Source organism: Lutra lutra, chromosome 2 (genome assembly GCF_902655055.1).
Source record: "Lutra lutra chromosome 2, mLutLut1.2, whole genome shotgun sequence".
NCBI lineage: Eukaryota > Metazoa > Chordata > Mammalia > Carnivora > Mustelidae > Lutra > Lutra lutra.
In genome coordinates, this window is record NC_062279.1 from 46,006,207 (window position 1) to 46,018,853 (window position 12,647).

Sequence of the window (12,647 nt, forward strand, 5' to 3'; positions counted from 1 at the left end):
CCAGAAAATTTAAAATTATATATGCAGCATGCGTTGTATTTTTATTGGGCCGTGCTGGTCTAGACTCTGCTTCAAAGCATTTAAAGACCGTGGCAAATATAAAGCACAATGCTCATAAAATTAAAATGGGCTTTGAGTCTATGCAAGAGCTTTTATTCACAAGTCATCATTTCCAGTCAGCTTTTAAGTAAGGGAACACAGAAGTTGTGACATGAGAAATGGTGAGGGAAATATCAAGGAAACTTGATTGCCCAGGAATCTTGACCCTGAAACAGCAGTAATGGTCAAGCCAGTGCTGGGCCATGCTTTCTGTGTGTCATAGGACATCCTGGCCATGGCAGCCCCTCAGAAGCTGTGTGAAGGTGTGCCTTCCAGTGGGCAGCTTAGTGCCCTCAGTGACTGACCAGAAACGCCTATGCCAGACATTTGATGCCCAGAGCAGACCAGGAACGAGCAGGAGGCAGCACGGAGTTCCTGGAGGAGGGCGACAGAGTGTGGGAAGACGTGAGCCTATTGCTGGCTTGGCGTGACCTTGTGTAAGTCACAGAACTCTCTTGGTGTCCTCCTTGATGCAGTGCAGTCAACACACAGAAGCAGAGCGCCCACTCAGGAGTTCCCGCCCTTCTTCTCACACTTAGCACCCACAAGGCCTTGGGCAAGTTCCCGGACATCTCCAGGCCTCAGTTGTCTCACCTGAGAAATGTGGGCTATGGTAGTCATGCCTTATGGGGTGGGCTGAGAGGGCCACACCGTCCAACTCCCACCCAAACTCAAGAATGCCATGGGATTGTCCCCAGTATGGAGCCACAGCTTGTTCAATCCCATGGTGGAGGCTTATTGCCTCACTGTCTCCTTGTTTGTTAATTTATTTTGTTGTGGTGGTAAAATATATAGAACATAAACATTTCCGTTAAGTATATTTTAAATGCAGTAAGCATATTCACACTCTTGTGCAAACTTCCCACTGTCGATCTCCAGAATTTTTCATGGTCCCAGATACTCTATATTCTTTCAACAATATCTCCCCATTCTTGTCCCCCCAGGCCCTGGTAACCCCTGTTCTTTCTCTCTGTATGATTTTGATTACCTTGGGTATCTCAAATAAGTGGAATCCTACAGTATTTGACCTTTTGTGACTGGCTTATTTCACTCAGTATGTCTTCTAGATTCATCCATGCTGTGGCCTGTATCAGAACGTCCTTCCTTTTTAAGGCTGATAATATTCTGCTGTATGTACACACCACACTTTGTTTATCCATTCATGTGTTGATGGGCCCTTGGGTTTCGGAGTTATCATCAATTGCTCCACACAGTGATCTGGAACCTGCCTTTCTGTGACTCACACCCGTCTGCCCAGCTCTTCCTTTGGGGCCCACAGCTTCAGACTGGTTCCCTTCTCACAGGAATCCCTGGGTTTGAAGAGTGGTCCTGAGCCCTCACTGCCAACTCCTCAAAGGCCAAGTAGTTTCTATTTCATAATTTCCTGATGCTTTGCCACTGTGGGGTAGGTTGTTAGACCCACTTCAATTTTCTGATCTCCTTCTCAATAGGAATTATCCTAAAGGTGCCTGGGTGGCTCAGTCTGTTAGGCGTTTGCTTTCACCTCAGATCATGATCCCAGGGTCCTAGAATCGAGTCCCGCGCCGTGCTCCTTGCCCAGCCGGGAGCCTGCTTCTCCCTCTCCCTGCTCTGCCTGCTTGTGCTCACTCTCTCTGTGTCATATAAATAAATAAATCTTAAAAAAAAAAACCCACCAGGAATTATCCTAAACTGAGTTGACCTGTACTCTCTTCTGGGACTACAGCTTCTCTTATCTCAACCCTTTACTAACACAGCCCTTTTTGGCAGCCATATTTCCTCGATTCATTTATTGAACGAGTTTTATTGGGCACCTTGTAAAGGTGAGGCAACTCAGGCAGTCATTTGGAGCTTGAGCTCCAGAGCCAGACTTTGTAGGTCAGATTCTGAGATCCATCCCTTACTAGATGCCATTGGGCACATTTCTTAACTCTTCAGAGCCTGTTTCCTTATCTATAAAATAGGAGTAATGACAGAATGCACCTCATTGGATTGTTGTGTGGATGAATGAATTAGTGCATGTAAAATATTAGATGTGTGCCCGACACTCAATAAATGTGCTATTTCTCTGCTGGGGCACAGTGCCCAGTGCTGGGGGCACAGTAGTGGCCCAGGCAGACCAGCTCTGGGCTTTTTGTGGTTTGCAGTCTAATGAAATGACCAGACAAGTAAACCATTACATGACAACTAGGATTTATTCATGGGCCAACATATAATTAAAATATATGTTTTTTTAAGTAGAAATAAGCCCCAGTTGCCCCAGAGTGTATTAAGTCTTTTTTTTTTTTAAAGATTTTATTTATTCATTTGACAGAGATCACAAGTAGGCAGAGAGGCAGGCAGATGGAGAGGGGGAAGCAGGCTCCCTGCAGAGCAGAGAGCCTGATGCGGGGCTTGATCCCAGGACCCTGGGATCATGACCTGAGCCGAAGGCAGAGGCCCTAACACACTGAGCCACTCAGGCGCCCTGTATTAAGTCTTCTGATGAGAAAATTACAGGGTGATATGGGAGCCCAAAAGTGGGATACCTAACTCACCTCCATTTATACTCACTCATTTCTTTTTTCCTTCCTTCCTTCCTTCCTTCTTCCTTCCTCTCTCCCTTCCTTGCTTCCTTCCTCTCTCCCTTCCTCCCTCCCTTTCTCTTTCTCCTTTCCTTCCTTCTTCCTTCCTCTTTCTTTCTTTCTTTTTTTCTTTCTGAGAGAGAGAGAGTGTGTGTGAGCTAGCAGTAGGGGAGGGGCAGAGGGAGAGGGACAGAGAGAATCCCAAGCAGACTCTCTAATGAACACAGAGCCCAACATGGGGCTTGATCCCATGACCCTGAGATTGTGACCTAAGCTGAAATCAAGAGTTGAATACCCAACCAACTGAGCCACCCAGGTACCCTGACTCTGACACATTTCTTAAAAGTAAATACTTACTAGGTTCCTATCATGTACAGAGTCTATAGTTGTAGACTCTGAGAATTATCAGTGGAACAAAACAAAGACCTCTCTCTTGAGAAGCCTAGGTGGTATTGGAGGGAGATAGACAAAAGCATAATGAATAAAACTATAAATAGTAAAAGTCAGGTTATGCATTAATAAATGACAGATACAACTTTATCTTGTCTATTGGCACGCAGGGTTGGCATGATTCTTGATAGGCTGGGTGTTCTATGTAAATAACAATGAGGACTTTGGGATGACTCTAGGGTTTTTGGTCTGAGCAACTAGCTGTCAGGGTGTGGGATCAGGATGGATTCCCAGAGGAGGGGACATGTAAATGTAAATGTAAATCTCCTCCCAAGTGAGGAGATCCAGGAAAAATGCTCTAAAAGCTGGAGCTTATGCTAACCTTACAGGCAACTACAGTCATGTGAAGACTCAGTAGTCCTCGAGCACTCTGGCCTTATAGCCTGTCCACGCTTGGTATGGTTCAAGTGTACAATTTTCTGTTTTTAGAGATTTTAAAAATAACCTTGACTTTCAGCATTCCAGGAAGCTACTCCTCCTGGTATTATGTCTTCCAAGAGGTTGATAAGTCCATATTCCATGACTTTTCCTGGTAGTAGATTAAAAAAAAAAGTTGACTTGAACCTGGTCAAGGTCGGAGTCATGAGTCACGCCTGCCTCTGTGCTGATACAGGTCCCATTAACCAGCCCTCAGGGACAACGACAGATGGACCCGACCATACGATAATATTACACAGCCTGCCCTTCTCCATCTTATTCCCTAATAACAGCCCTCAGAATCGAATTAGATAAGACATGTAAGTGGCTGGCAAGTTCTCCAGAGGGACACAAGTGGTCATTGTTTACTACGACTCGGCTGCCAGCTTCTGGGAATGGAGATGCACAGGGGCTGAGGGAGCATGAAGCTGTCACACAGCCAATGAAGAGAGGATTCCTACCTGTGCAAATGTGTACAGTAAGGCATCCCTTACTTGCACCAAGCTGATCCGTTTCAAGAGATTGCTATGGCTCTGACGTCACGTTTGTGGGTGTGCAATCAATGGTGAGACTTTGAATGGGTTCTGTTTATTAGAACACTGATATGAAGCCTATTAAATCGAGCAAGTTGTGCTCATGCCCTGATTTTATACACTTGCATTTATCAAGAACACTCTGATCAACATTTTATATACTTGCTTTTTTGGGGGGAGAAAGGAGAACACTTAAGAAACAGAATTAGGGGCGCCTGGGTGGCTCAGTCATTAAGTGTCTGCCTTCAGCTCAGGTCATGATCCCAGGGTCCTAGATTGAGTCTTGCATAGGGTTCTCTGCTTGGCGGGAATCCTCCTTCTCCCTCTCCCACCCCTCCCGCCTGTGTTCCCTCTCTTGCTGTGTCTCTATCAAATAAATAAAATCTTTAAAAAAAAAAACCACAGAATTAACTGCTGCTTAAGAGAAAATCTTTGGTGAACATAAGCATGCTATGAAATATGTCCATGGTTAGTCAGAGATGACAAACTTTTGTCAAACACTGAAGGGAAATTGACATTTTTTTAAATTTATATTTTTTTAAGATTTTATTTATCTGAGAGAGAGACAGGAAGAGAGCATGAGAGAGAGGAGGTCAGAGGGAGAAGCAGACTCCCCAAGGAGCTGGGAGCCCGATGCGGGACTCAATCCTGGAAGTCCGGGATCGTGACCTGAGCTGAAGGCCGTTGCTCAACCAACTGAGCCACCCAGGCACCCGGGAAATTGACATTTTTAAACACACACATACACATTGCTTAATGTAACTTCTTTTTAAGTCCTATGCTGTAGGAATTCCAGTGCCCATTTTATAACAGAGGATCCAGACCCAGAGATGCTGAGTAAATTTTCCAAGGACATGCAGCTAGGTAATTAGTGGTAAGTAGAACTTTAGACTACAAAGTCCACCTTTTCTACTAGGCTCTGCGTCCTCCTCAATGGACTGAGCACATGTTTATTGCTTTCCTGTTATGAGCAGGAGGTTTGGAGCCTGCTGTGAGCCAGGTTTGGGGGATAGAAAGAAGTTTAGACCAGGAATTCTGCCTTCCAGGGGCGTGCAAGGGGGACCAAGGCAAGTACTGAAATGAGCCACATTACAAAATAGTGAATGATGAATGTCATGTGGGTGATGTAGCAAACAAATCCTAGAAAAGTCCAGTGGAGAGGGATGTGTGTGGGCTGTTGGGTCAGGGAAGGCTTCCTAGAGGAAGTGACATTGCATTTATTCATTCATATATAGTCATTCTATATGTGACATAGAGTGTCATCCTATATGACATATAGTCATTCTATATATTTATTCATTCACTATAGTCATTCACATATAGTCAGCTGTATGTAGTGATAGCTGACTCTGTGTCAGTCATAGTTTCAGGCACTGGAGACACAGTTATGAAGATGTGACACGCACTGTTTTCTTGAAGCTTCTGGTGTGTGTGTGTGTGTGTGTGCGTGTGTGAATGAGAGAGAGGGGGAGGGAGAGAGAGAATAAATAAATAAGATCATTTGAGAGAGCAACAAGTATTATACATTGGGGGGGGCAGGGTGCCTGTCTGGCTCAGTCAGAACAGTGTGTGAACTTTGATCTCGGGGTCTTGAGTTCAAGCCCCATGTTGGATGGAGAGATAACTTAAAAAAATAAACTTTAAAAAAAAGTGACTGGAGACTGGGTTAGATGGTTTTCTCTGAGGATGAGACATTAATACTGAATGATGAGAAGCCGCCCATGGGAAGAGCTGGCAGTGGGAACAGCAAGTACAGAACTCTGAGGACGGAGCCAGACAAGATACGTGGCTGGAACCTGGTGTGCCAGAGACTTAGAGAGTGGGGAAGGCTCCTGGAGAAGCAGCTTTGCAGGTTCTGGCTTCAGTCCTAGGACATTGGGGAACTCCCAGGGGGTGGCATGCTCCCTGAGGTACAAAGAGCTTGCAAAAACAAAAAGAAATACTGAGGCATGTTGGAAACTCGAGGGTTCCTGTTCCTAACTGGGCAGTAACAATGGAGGGACAAGAACGGTGGTCACCCTAGATTCAGTTCTAAAGGGTTGTGGGAGGAGGAGCCCTTCACTGAATTTTCTACACCCCTGGTTCTCCATTTACCTCACACTTCTCTGCATGGAGGGCCGGAAAGAGGATTAGTAGGATATTTCCATTCTGGATCTATCATCTACAAGTTTTGTCAATGCAAAAGGAGAGGTTATATTTTTCCTCCAAAATATAGAAATAGTTCCGTATTTATAATTATGTATGGACTTACACATGTGGAAGAGTGCAGAAGTCACAAGAGCCCGGCTCAGCGAATTTCCGCAGAGTAAACACACCTGTGTACTAGCCCCCAGTTAGAGAAACAGAACACAACGAGAATCTTAGAAGGATAACACTGTGCTGATTTTTCTTCCTTTTTTAAAAAGGTTTTATTTATTTATTTGACATGGAGAGAGACGGGGAGGAGGGAGAGAGCAAACACAAGCAGGGGGAGTGGCAGAGGGAAAGGGAGAAGGTTCCCAACTGAGCAGGGAGCCCAATGTGGGGCTCGATCCCAGGACCCTGGATCACGACCTGAACAGAAAGCTAAGGGACTGAGCCACCCAGGCGCCCCACTGTGTGGATTGCTAACATTCACGATTGTCTTTGACTGCTTTGAGCTTTATCTAAAAAGATTTCTACTTTGTCTATATTTTGTGTCTGGCTTCTTTTGTTCAGTATTACCTGTCTGAAGTTCATCCATGTTGTCCCCTCCAGCTGGGCATCATCCATTCTTACTGCTGCTCACAGTCCCTTGTGTGAACATACTACAGTTGATCTACCCATTCTGCTACTGATGGACATCTGGGTTTTTTTCCATTTGGGGACTGTTGTGAATTGTGCTGCCATAAGCATTTTTGTAAATGTACAAAATATACATGGTAACTGTAACCAAGTGTATGTTGGTATTTTGGGAACCAAGTATATGTTTTTGCTGGGTGTATATTATGAGAAGAATTGCTGGGTCAAAAGTTATGCATATGTATGTTCAGGTTTAGTACATACTGTCAGACAGTTTTCCAGGTTGGTTGTATCAGTTTAGCTAGTTTTAAAAACCAGACTAAAAGTGCTCCTTCTGATTATGTTGACCAAATACCTTGGCTTTTGATAACCTGTCCTGGTTAGGCAGATTTCTTGGGAAAAACTACCAAGACAAATTTTGTGGATTACTACATTTGGGCTAACTTGAGAAGGATGTTAGCAAGGGAGACGTCATTAACAAACAGAATTAAGGAATTTTTAAAAATAGATTTTATTTATTTGAGAGAGATAGAGAGAATGATCGAGAGAGCACAGGAGCAGAGGGTGAGGGAGAAACCAACTCCCCTGCTGAGCAGGGAGCCCGACGTGAGGCTCTATCCCAAGACCTGGGGGTCAGGACTTGAGCAAAGGACAGATGCTTAACTGACTGAGCCACCGAGGCGCCCCTGGAATTATGGACTTCACAGTTTGTGTGTGATGGAATTTTCCCATAGTCTGGAACTATATTTTAGGGAAAGGTGCCTTCCAGCCCATTCTAGGAAAGCCAAGTTGGGAGCCTTGGATATCGGTGTTCACCTTCCAACATAGTAGCTGAGGGGTTTGGACTGGCTGTTCTTGAGGGCACTCATGGGGCTCTTCCCTTCTCTCCATTTCTGAAGGGGACTATGGAGTTGGGTAATCCAGTGGTGATCCTTGGTTAATACTTCTCCTTGACTGGAGAGACTGGCAAGCATTAACCAACCCCTGCTTTGTTCACTAGTGACCAAGGCATCTTTGGGTGTCTTTCACCTGTTAACAATTGCTCTGCAGTCATTCCTCAATAGCAGCTGAAGCTGAGCCCACACCAGAAGGCCACATATCCAGAGGTCCGGAGAGACATACCATGCATAACAGGATACTATGGACAGAGAAAACAAATATGAAACCCAAATGAAAAATCACAATGTTGGTGCCCCAATGTGCAAATGAGCTGCTCTGCTCAAGCACAATTCTTGGAAGCAGCAGGTATTTGCTTAATTAATCCTGGTCTGTCTCCAAAGAACATGCTTTCTTTCTTTCTTTCTTTTTTTTTTAAGATTTTTAAAATTCATTTTTGAGAGAGAGAGAGAGAGCGAGAGAGAAGAATGAGTAGGAGGGAGCAGCAGAGGGAGAGGGAGAAGCAGACTCCCCGCTGAGCAGGGAGCCGGATGTGGGACTCAATCCCGGGACCCTGGGATCATGACCCGAGCTGAAGGCAGAAGCCTAACCGACTGAACCTCCCAGGTGCCCCACAAAGCACATGCTTTCTATTTCTCCTATATTCCCTTAAGGAGCACTTCTTTTACGCTCAGTAGTCTATCTGAGATGTTTGAAAATGCTCACCGTATCACTGAAGGATCACCATCCATCATTCATGAGGACCAGAGCCCAGTGTAAAGCTCCCATGTGGAGGTGGGGGAGGCTGGGTGTTCAGTCCTTAAGCATTTGCCTTCAGCTCAGGTCATGATCCCAGGGTCCTGGGATCGAGCCCCGCATTGGGCTTCCTGCTCAGTGGAGTGCCTGTTTCTCCCTTTCCCTCTGCCTGCTGCTCTGCCTACTTGTGTGCTCTTTCTCTCTCTCTCTCTCTCAAATAAATATTTTTAAAAAACCAAAAAACTCCCATGTGGAATTTGGCAAGTGTGGCCATGTGCTAATATGCTGTGTCAGGCAAACCTGGCCAGAATGGAGGATTGATGACTATTGATTTTTATACAGCAGCCATCTGAGATATGACTAATGGCAGTAATAAAGGAGTCTTATCAGCCTCCACATTTATTTCAAAGGTGTGGAGTGAAAGAGTATTGAATGAAACACCTGGGGTTTGAACTCAGTTCTGCCATTAACCACTTTGTGTCCTTGGACAAGTTGCTTTAACTTTTGGATCTCTTTTGTGATATGTGAGATGGGACTTACAGACTATATCACTTTCTAGGTCTCTTCAGTTCCTGGGCATAGCAACTCCAAGCTCCTAAGAAAAGTAGCAACCTAAGTTAGCATTTGCGACATGTCCTTCAGAAGAAGAGAAAGTGCCACTTTTTTCTCTTTTTGACAAACTATATTCAGAGCCTTGGGATCTAAAGAGCGACATGCTTTAATTTCCTGGAGATCATGAGTCTGCAGTGTTTTAATGTTGTGTGAGAATATGGGGCTCTTTTGAAAGAAACTCTGACTCCTTTAACAAATATGGATTGCTTACTCAGCTTACGTCCTCAAGGAACTTAGATTATAGTGGGAGAGCTAAGACATGGCTACTAGAACCGTAATGCAAAGTGAGAGGTAGCAATAACCATGGAGGAAGCATGAAAGTGTGACAGGGTTCAGCTCCCTTCTTCCGGGTCAGTTAAGACTTCATGAAAGCAAAGCTATCTGAGCGAGAAATGAGTACCATTTCAGCAAGTGGAGACATGGAGAGCCCTCTCTTACAAGAGGATATAAGGAAGGGACAGAGCTATAGGTCAATGAAAGTTTGGGGATGGAAAGCAAGGTCTGGCTATATGTAGGGTGACCATATGTCCGAATTTTCCTAGAACAGTCTCAGTTTATATTTTCTGTCCTGGTGTAATTGTTAATAGCACCTCCTTTTTACTCTCAAAAATCAACCCAATTTGGGGTCACCTGGGTGGCTCAGTCTGTTAAGCATCTACCTTAGGCTCAGGTCATGATCCCAAGGTCCTGGGATTGAGTCCCGCATGAGGCTCCCTGCTCAGCAAGGAGTTTGCTTTTCCTACTCCCCCTGCTTGGGTGCGCGCTCTCTCTCTCTAATATAAATAAATAAAATCTTTTAAAAAATTGTCCCAATTTGGATGAAAAACTATATAGTCACCATAGCTCTAAGAGATGCTCTCTAAGAGGCCAAAACTCCACAGGGTTAACAGGATCTTTGAGGGAGAAAAGGAGAGGAGTGTTACTAAACAATCAGTGGGTCAGTGAAGAAAGCAAAGAAGAAACCAGAAAATACCTTGAGATGAATGAAAATAGAAACACAACTTTCCAAAATCTTTGGGAGGCAGCAAACACTAAACACTAAACAACCAGTGGGTCAGTGAAGAAAGCAAAGAAGAAACCAGAAAATACCTTGAGATGAATGAAAATGGAAACACAACTTTCCAAAATCTTTGGGATGCAGCAAAACCAGTTCTAAGAGGGAAATTCATAGTTATATAGGCCTACCTCAAGAAAGAACAATTCCAAATAAAGATCCTAATTTTATACCTAAAGAGTAGAAAAAGAAGAACAAACAGAACCCCAAATTAAAAGGAAGGAAATAACAAAGATTAGAGAGGAAATAAATGAAACATGGACTAAAAAAAAATCAAAAAGAGCAATGAAACTAAAACCTGGTTCTTTGAAAAGATAAAAAGAAATTGATAAACGTTTAGCCAGACTCATCAAGAAACAGAGAGGGCCCGAAGAAATCCACAAAAATACAAAAAATAAGAGCCTGCTATGAACCATGATATGCTGACTAACTAGAAAACCTAAAAAAAAAAAAAAAAAATGGATAAATTCCTGGAAACATATAAGTTTCTTATACTGCATCACAAAGAAATGGAAAATCTTAATAGACTGATTACAAGTAATAAAATTGAATCAGGAATTTAAAAACTCCACCAAAACAAAAATCCAAAACCAGATGGCTTCCCAGGTGAATTCTACCAAACATTTACAGAAGAGTTGGCACATATCCTTCTCAAATTATTCCAAGAAATTAAAGAGGAGGGAATACTCCCAAACTAATTTTTCAAGGCAAGTATTACTCTGATACCAAAACCAAAGCTAACACACAAAGAAGAAAATTACAGGCCAATATTCTTGGTGAACACAGATGTAAAAATCCTCAAGAAAATATTAGGAAACTGAATTCAACAATACATCAAAAGAGCATAACCATGATCAAATGGGATTTATTCCAGGGATGCAAGGATGGTTCAGCATCCACAAATCTGTCAAGAGGATGCACCACGTTAACAAAACAAAGGATAAACATCATACAATCATCTCAATAGATGCAGAAAAAACATCTGACAAAATTCAACATCCTTTTATGATGATTACAAACTCAAAAAAGTGGGTAGAGAAGCAATGTACCTCAACACAATAAAGGCCACTTATATGTGGAATATAAAAAGCAAAATAAACAAACAAAATAGAAACAGAAACAGACACAGACTCAAAGATACAAGAAACAAACTGCTGGCTACCAGAGTGGGAAGGGGCTGGGGAGAAGGCAAATTGGTGAAGGGGATTAGAGGTACAAACTTGCAGTTATAAAATAAGTAAGTTATGGGGGTATAATGTACAGCGTTTGGAATATACTCAGTAATATTGTAATAACTTTATATGGTGACCGATGATAGCTAGACATTGCGGGGATTAGTTCATAAAGTACAAAGTTATCAAATCACTACAACATACACATGAAACTAATAGGAAACTAATAGGATATTTCATAAACTATAAAATGATCAAATCACTATAACATACACCTGAAATTAGCTAATATGTTCATTTGACTTCAACTAAAACAAGGAGGAAAAAGAGAGGAGTCAGGAAAGACTCTAGGCTTGCCATTTGGTTGCCTGGCAAAATACAGGTAAAAATGGCATTAGAAGGAGTTGCCATTTAGAAGGAAAGATTATGAATTCAGCTTTTTTTAACTGAAAAAAAATTTTTTTTAATTTATTTGAGAATGAGGAGCAAGAACTGGGGAAGGAGCAGAGGGAGAGGGAGAAGCAGACTCCCTGCTGAGCAGGGAGCCCAATGTGGGGCTCTATCCCAGGACCGGAGCATTATGACCTGAGCCGAAGACAGGTGCTTAAGTGACTGAGCTGCCCAGGTGCCCTATGAATTCAGTTTTTGATCAGAAAGATAGAGCTGGAGGGGGCCCTGCCCACCACTGATTTCAAACCCTCCTTTCACAGGTAAAGGAAATGGCATCAAGGACATTATTCAGGACGGAAACCCAGGTCACCTGCCCCCATCTCCTTGCACCTCTTGCCTCTCTACCTCACTGTACTGAGTTGAATAGAGTTCCTCCTAAATTCATGTCTGCTGAAAACCTGAAAATGTGACTTTATTTGGAAATAGGGTCTTTGCCAGATATAATCAAGTTAAGATGATGGCATGCTGACGTGGTATGGGCCCCTAATCCAACATGACAGGTATCTTTATAAGAGGAGGAAAATATGGGGGCGCCTGGGTGGTTCAGTTGGTTAGGTGACTGCCTTTGGCTCAGGTCATGATCCTGGAGTCCCAGGATCAAGTCTCGCATGAGGATCCCCACTCAGTATGGAGTCTGCTTCTCCCTCTTACCCATCCCGCTCTCCTGCTCTCTCTCCCTCTCTCTCAAATAAATAAAATCTTTAAAAAAAAAGAAAAGAAAAGAAAAATCTGGACGGTAGACATGGAGACACACAGGGAGAAGCTAAGATGAGAAGTGGAGGCAGAGATAGGAGCGGTACATCTACAAGCCAAAGACCATCAAGCATAACCCAGAGCGACCGGAAGCTAGGAAGAGATGAGGAGGGTCCTCCCTTAGCGGCCTGGGGGGAGCCTGGCTTTGCCAACATCTTGATCTTGGACTTGT